A 7,826-nucleotide genomic window follows, 5' to 3' on the forward strand; every position below is an offset into this window, starting at 1 on the left:
AAAGGGCTGCTAAGTCAAAACAGTATCCTTTTATACCAGAACATCTTAGAAGCACTTTGTAGAGGTTAACATCTTGAAAGTAGGCTACAAGGCTGTGGGAAAGCGGTCCCGAAGGCTGCGGGTTCGTACCTGGAGGGATTGCACTGTCTTGGAACTCTGCTCTCATCTAGAATCATTAAGAGAAAGCTCTTGATTTTCACATATATTCTTGATTTATGGGGCATCAGTGAGAACATAAGACAAATGGCAAAGGAAAACTTTAAATTCTTGTATTAAAAAGGAAAAATAATCCAGTCATAAATAAACTGCAATTTTTATAACCATAGGACATGGAAAAGACAACGGTCTGAGAAATGTAAGTACACAAATACAGTTGCCTGATCAGTTGGTTTTGTGAACTTAAGAAAATTAACAGCAAGGTTTGTGGTATTAAATAAGAAAGAAAGAAAAATAAACTCTTTAACTTCCAACTGCTGAAAATTTCTCTTACTTGCGCTTGATGTCCTTCTTACCAGTCATCTGAGACATGGTACTGCTCCCGCTGTGTGAAATCGCGGCAACAGCGTGTGCCTGGCATCAGCAAACCAGACAGGGATGTCTGAAACGCTGTAAAGAAAACATGTTTATGCTGTTCAGAAGAAAAGCTCCAGTGCTGTAATAGTTGTCTGCTGGATATAAAGATTTCATTAGACAGCAATGTTTTTCCACATTAGTTATGGAAAGCCTTTCCAGCCTTTATTCCAGCCATCAGCATGTTGTGGGCAGGCTGAGCGGTGGAGAAATGACTTTAGGGGAGTGTTGGTGTGAGCTCTTGGAGACCTGGGGTTGGTTTTTGTGTGCCTGTGTGGTTTTGGGTGTGGGGAGGAGCAATAATTCTCATTTCTTTACTATCTTTCTGCTTGGCGAGCCCATTGCAAAGAATTCAGGTTGCATCCAGAGCACCACTGTTGTACTTCTTCCACATTTAAGAAATAGTGACTTCCATGTGAGTATCTTGAGCCCATAGAGGCCTTGGGTAAGTGCCAGTGTGTTTGTGGGAAGTAACAACCACTGCATCCTGCTGCCAAGCCAAGCTGGTTGGGAGGTTTGGGGGGTCATGGTGCTGGAGGACAGGGGAGGTGCTGCCTTTCCACGAGCTGCAGGCCCTCCAATGCAGATGTGGGCCTGGGGGAACTCTCCTCCTGTCTCTTGTTGCCTCCCCGCTGCCTGAGCCACTCCGCGGATGCTCCGTGGTCAGTCCCCTGTGCTCCCTTCGTGTCCCGGGCCGTGTGCTGCACTGGGAGGGCGAGGGACAGAAGTTCAGGTCCTTTGGTGGGATGCCAATGGCAGAGATCCCTGGAGCTCCTGGGAAGCTGAGCAGAGAGATCAGATGGTGGTACCACTGAAAAGAAGTGCTGTTGCTTGTTCTCCCTGGACATCCATAACATCTCTGAGTACACCAATGCTCTGCGCTGCTCCCAGTCCTACACCAGGCTCATACCTTGTGCACCTTGAGCTGTGCTGGCAGCTGTGGGAGCAGAGGTTGGCACAGAAGAGGAGGTTTGCTGCAGAGCACGCTGCCAGCCTTCCTCTCGCAGCCAAGGGCATGTCCCCAGTGCCATGCTGCACGGTCTGGCCGCTCAGAAAGGGCTCACAGGGTCCAGCTGCAGTTATGTCTGACATGATGATTTGGTCCCTGGGCTGAGGCTGGTCTCAGGCAAGACACATGCTGCATGTTGCATTCACTGTGTTTAGAAGTGACGGCGAGGTCCTCTCCATCCCTCCATGCATACAAGCACCACTCCCTGCTAAAGGAGGTTGAAATCTGCCTGATAGATTTTGAGCATTTTAAAGTATTCCCTGGTGTGCAGTAAGAACAGTAAATAGCTGCTTCTGAAGGATGAGGACAGCAATTGTCTTAAATCCTTCCCTTCCACCAGAGCCATCCAGACAGGCTGAGATGATTTGGAAATTAATGTGGCCCATTAGTCAAAAATCTGCACGATCCACTGCACTTAACTTAGAGCTGCCATTGGCACGAGCTCTCACTGCTGCTGCTTATTAATGGATTAATGTGGAGATGACTTCTCTTTCCAGAGAAACATTACCTAGGAAAGAAAGCTCTGCTTGTGTTCCAAATGCTGCTTTCCTGTGGTCATGGGAGCACCGTGCTGCTTTTCCCATGCCCAGGGGTGTTGATGCTGGGTGGGCTGTGCCTGAATCCCACTTCTGGAGATTCTCCTCTGCTTGTGCTGAAGCTGAGCAGAGGTTTCAGGTAGTGACACTGTCCTTTGCTTCTCCTGGAGCTCTGCTCCAGAGAATGTCTAACAAACACAGCACAGGTGAGTACCAGAGATGTTTAATGCAAGAATCTTGCTGACCAGGCCTGGAAAGCAGAGCGGTCTTTCCCCATCCTAAGAGTCTGTAAATGGGGAGTATGATGCACATGGTGATGACCTTCTCTTTCCTTCAAATACAGGAGATGACAAAACCCCATTGTCTGAATCGTTCCCTCCCAGCACTGTCAGCCCTTGTCCTCTCGCTGTGAGCCCTTTCCATAGCTCCAGGCAGGCAGCCGGTGAGCTGGTGCCCAGCCAAAACCCTCCTAATGCCTTTGGATGCCCAACAACATTGCCAGGGAGCCTCTTAAAGGTTACAGACTGCTCACTGGATAATTAAAATGCCTTCAGTCTTGTTGCATAAACATTAACTTGTGTCCTGCTAAAGCAAGACAACTACTGCCTGGGGTTGGCCTCCACCTCCTCATCCTGAATATAAGCATAGGAAGATATGCCAGGCACCTTCCCAGCTTTCCTCCTCATCCTCCTGCAGTCCCTCATGCATCTTCCCAACTCTTGCCTTGTCTTTCTAGGGCTTTAAGAGGGGGAGCTAAGCATTGCCAGCTGAAAACTCAGAAGTACCTGGCAAAGGACACAGAACCACCTTTGATGTGCCATGGGGAGCTCCCCATCAGGGTTTGTGTGTTCAGGGACAGGCATCTGAACGAGGTGAAGAAAGTGAAATTGAGGTCTCACGATGAGCTGCAGGGCAGTGAAACAAGGTGGGTGGTGTAAAAGCTGATGGCAAGTCCCTAGAAAGCAGCCTGCGGGGTCACATCCAAGCATCCCTTGGGGATGTGACACATCCCAGAGGCTTTGGGGTCTCAGTGAGGGGAGGGGAAATCCCAGCTAGTGGAAAGAGGCCAGTGCAGAGCATGGGCAGAGTTCCTCCCTCTTGTGTGAGGCATGGAGGAGAAAAGAGGGAAGGGATCGGCTTCTCCTTCTCTGCCAGCTGAAATGAAATCTCTTAAAAACAAGCGACTATGTTGTTCTCTGTGTCTGGGACAGAGCTGTTGGTTCTCCACCAGCACGCAGCCAGGGACACGCTGGTCCTTGGGATGAGGCGCTTGCTGGGCTGGAACTGGGACTGCCGTCCTTGCCCTCCCCTGGAGGCAAGTCCTGTCACCTCACCGTACCTGGGCTGCCAGCTCAGCCCTCCCCAGGACATCCCACCCGTGGTCACTCCTGCATCAGACAGACGCCGCCGGAGCTGCCACTGCCCTGAGGGTCCAAACTGCCCGGGTGCCAAGTACCGCAGAGAAATTGCCGTGAGAGCAATGATGCTCATCAGCACCAAGAAGCTGAACGGTGAGACCCTGTGCTTTCAAAAAGAGGGAAACAAAGTGTGAGTTTGCACATCAGATGAAGGGGAAATGCATTTTTTAGAGTTACCTTTGCAAGGGCTGTGATGTCGCAAAACTTAGTTTCTTATGTTGCATCCCACAGCAAACTGACGAGGCTCCTGCCAGCACGAGAAGTCTCTTACCAACATGAAAGCCATGCTGCCTTTGACACCCCTTCATCAGCTGTCCTGGGGCTTTATTAGATGCAGGTTTCAAGCGCCTGTGTTTGAGAAGCTTGTGTGGGAATGCAAAGATACCATTATGGTTCCTCTCAGCCCCATGTCAGGGTCGTTGCTCTGATGCCACTGTGCTGATGCTGCTCTGGCAATTCGTGATGAGCTCTGCCAGCTGACTCCAGCCCTGACCCTTCAGAGCCTGTTTTTTTCTGCCTCTCCAGTCAGTCAAATTGAGGACAAGAAAAGCTGCGTGAGAGAATGAGGTTTTAATTACATTGATGCTGGCCAGAGAAGGCAGGAGAGGGGCTTCAAATCCAATTTGGTTTCACTGAATGGAGGAATAAAGTTAATTCTGTAATCTCTGCTCAGCATCACAGACGCAGGTAGGTAGCGGAGAGCACCACTGGGGGCTGTACAGCCCTCACCTTATTCAGACAAAGTCAAATTCTATTTGAAGACTGAAATAATGAAAGTCATGAACTGTAACTGAGACTGCAGCCGCTGGCTGAGGGGCATCGAGCAGCATGTGACTAGGGGAAGAGGTGGCTTTTCTTTTGGGGAAATCTCTTCTTATGTCCCATATGATGGCCTGAATCCTGACTCCTCCTTACCAGCAGCATCCCAGTGGGAAGGTGTTGGTTGCTGCCCTGTAGTACTCAAGGGATCCTCATTGTCAGTCCAAACAAAGAGGACAGAGGACTGATGCCTCTCAGTCTGGGCAGTTTCATGGGGAAGGATGGAAAAACCTGGCCTTGGTGGGAATTTGTGGATGGGAACATCTGTGTGATGGTTGTCCTCACATAACATCGCATCCATCAGTACCAGGACCTGAACCGTCTGTGCATCTACGTGCACCCCTGCACCCACACACTCTGTGCCAGCTGAGCCAGAAAGGATGGACCCAGCACAGGGATGTGGGATTTGCTCGGCAGAAGGAGGAAGGGAGCAGGGGAAAGGAGGAGGGCATCTGCCTTGAAAAGTGGGGGTTGAGGTCTGCCGCTAATAAGCAGCTTGTACCCATCTGAGGGTGGGGTGGAGAAGAGTATTTCTTTTCTGCACAGCTTTATCTCTGACTTGATTGCCAGGCAGATGGCAGGGGAACTCAGTGACTCTGTTATTTCCACTTCGTTTCCCTTTCAGTTTGTCTTTCATCTGCTCCTCCAGCGTTTTCCCCTGCTGGGGTGCTCACAGACCCCTTGCTGGGCAGCAGCACATCATCCCCTCCCTCCACAGCCCCGGCTGCATGCAGCAGCTCATCTGGCACTTGCGTCCCACCGCCCCGATGCAAATCAGGCACTTGGGAGCACAGGTGGCACCGAGGATCCAGGCTTGGGCTTCCTGCAGGACCCAAACTACCTGCAAAACACACACTTAGTGCAGGAGGAAGGACTGATGGGTGCCAGCGGTGGCTTCCTCAGCATCTCCAGTCAGTGCAGTAACAAAAGCCATTTGATAAGGAAAATTATTTCCATTTATAAATCCATGTTTGCATCTACTGGGAATTACCTTCTGAAAAGGTGAGGGACAAAGTTGTGCCACAAATGCAGAAGATGATTTTTTTTGGTTCCCTATTCTGGTCATGAAAACCCAAATGTGTGACATTAATACTTTGAGTCTGACCCAAAGAATGAGGTATTTGTCAGCTGCCCTTTTTTGTTTCCAAATCAGCAATGTGCACTTTTATGCATGTTTTCCCATTTATAGTCGCTCAATTACGCCTTTCCCCAGAGCTGGCCCAGGCTGGGGCTTAGACACACGCTTCTTATTTTGCTTCTTACTTTGGAAAAATTGCCTTTTTTTAATTTATTATCAGCCTCAACTAAATGATACAGCATTGCTGGTGCCCCCCAGCTGGAGGGCTCCCCAACCCACTGCAGGGCTGCATAATGGCCTTGCAAATGCTTCCAGCATTGAGGCACCTACTGAAGCACATTCATTTAAGAGCCAAATGTCTCCAAATTCAGGGTGTATCTGGGGTATTTTCTCCTCTCTGCAGATGGGGGCATCTTTGTGGGGCAGGGTTTTGGGAAGGGTGAGGGGTGCTGTAGGAGAAGCCCCTCTCAGGGAGCCCAGGAAGGTGCAGAAGCCCGGTTGGAGGCTCTCTGAATGGGAGAGTGAGGGCTCGTGCCCACCAACACAAACATGAGCTGAAAGGAGGTAAGAGTTACCAGGAATAAGCTGTTTATTTCCACTTCGTAGTGAGTCTTATCTAGATATTTGGTTATGTTTTTCAAGAGCCTTGCACATCACACAGAAAACAGGTTTTCTAGAAAAATTGCTATTTTTATACATTTTCAAAGCTATTTTGCACACCCAGATTCATACTTAGAAAAAAAAAAAAGAAATTTTTTATTCTTTGATGTCTAATTGCCATAATCTGAAAATAAACCAATAACAGAAACATCTGAACTGATGATCTGCCATCGCAAAGCTTTCATGGAAAAAATCGTCCTGTCAAGTATTATCACATTAAAGCCATTTCTGAACTTAAGAAAAATATACTGGGACAGTGGCGTGGTTTTCAAAAGACATATCTTTAAAAATCTATAATGCTCTGAAGCAAAAGAATTCAATTGGTTTTTTTTTCATTTTCAGCTTTTCAAAACACAGAATTGAGATCTATTACCTCGAGTGTTACTGCACAGTGCAAAGCCGGAGCCACAGGAGAAGTCCTTAATCAAAAGCGTTCCCTACTTTTTAAAATGCTGCCTATCTTTAATGATTATTTATTTGTTATTCTTAGTGAAGAATATTTTTAGTAAGAAACTAGCTATCATTATCATACTGCCAAGGACCCTCGTTAGTATCAGCCACGGTGATGCTCTCCAAGGCCAATTTACAAACCTTGCTAGAAACTGATGGGCAGCTCTTTGCCAAAAAACCTGGACCAGGACGTTCCCTATCTCTTCCTGTCCTGGGCTGCCAGATAGGGAATCCCAGGGAACCCGTGTACCAAGCCTCTCGTGCACTGCTGCTTAAAGGCACCAGCTCCATGGCATCTCCTTTTCCTTTGCATGCTGGAAAAGCTGGACATGTCCAGCTGTTGTGTTGTGGTGTCCCTGAAAAAATGTAATTTGCAGACCTGGTGTTTCCTGAGTAAAACACAACTTTTAGTTCTTCACGTTTGGGTTGGATTATTTTTTTGTTTGTTTTTTTCCCTCAGATCAAATAGGAGCCTGCTCAGAGCAAACAAATATTTTTTAAAGGCCCTTCCGCTCTGAGAACCTCTCTAAAGAAATCAGTATTTGCATAAAATTGAGATATATATATCAAATCAAAAGCAACCAGGGAAAAACTATCTGTAAGGGACCTCAAGGAAGGTAATAAAGCCGTTAAAACTGATTCTGGGAGCACCCGCAAAGAGACAGAGCCCAGTCCCAGGTACTTGAAATCACCACAGATGAATATATAGTTGACACCCAAACCACACGCAGTCCCAAGCAGGACCTTCAGGAATGTAAATACTAGCCATTTGCTGTCAGCACTGAAACCTCTAACCCCAAGGTTTCTTCTTTTGCTTGGTCTTGTAGGAGGAAGAGAGTGGATTTCCATCTGTCTTCACTCTGGGCTCTTCATCCCTGTGATGGAAACCCTCCTGATGGCTGGAAGGGATGCAAAGGTAAGATAGGGTTTGGGCTTTTTTTCGCTTTTTCCCTAAACATCTCCTCTGAAGTCTTACATTTCCCTCAAGCACCTCTGCCTTCCTTTGGGTAGTTGTGAAGCTGTGAAGGTTGCTTGCAGGCAGTGCACGGCTCTTCCAAAGCAGTGGCTGCGAGGTCGGGTGTTCCCCATCCTACCCGAGGACCCTGAGGTCCGTCCTGCCGAACCTGTGCCCGGGCGCACCCCATTTACTCACGGGCCTTGCTCACGGCCGCCCGAGGCCCCACAGCGGGTGGGAGGGATCCGAGCGGCTCCGGGGGTGGGAGCGGTGGGACCGGAGGCCCTGCCCTCCCCCCGGGGCGGGGCAGCAGCACTCAAAGCCGGGGCGG

Source organism: Strigops habroptila, chromosome 1, assembly GCF_004027225.2.
Source record: "Strigops habroptila isolate Jane chromosome 1, bStrHab1.2.pri, whole genome shotgun sequence".
In the NCBI taxonomy this organism is placed as follows: Eukaryota; Metazoa; Chordata; class Aves; order Psittaciformes; family Psittacidae; genus Strigops; species Strigops habroptila.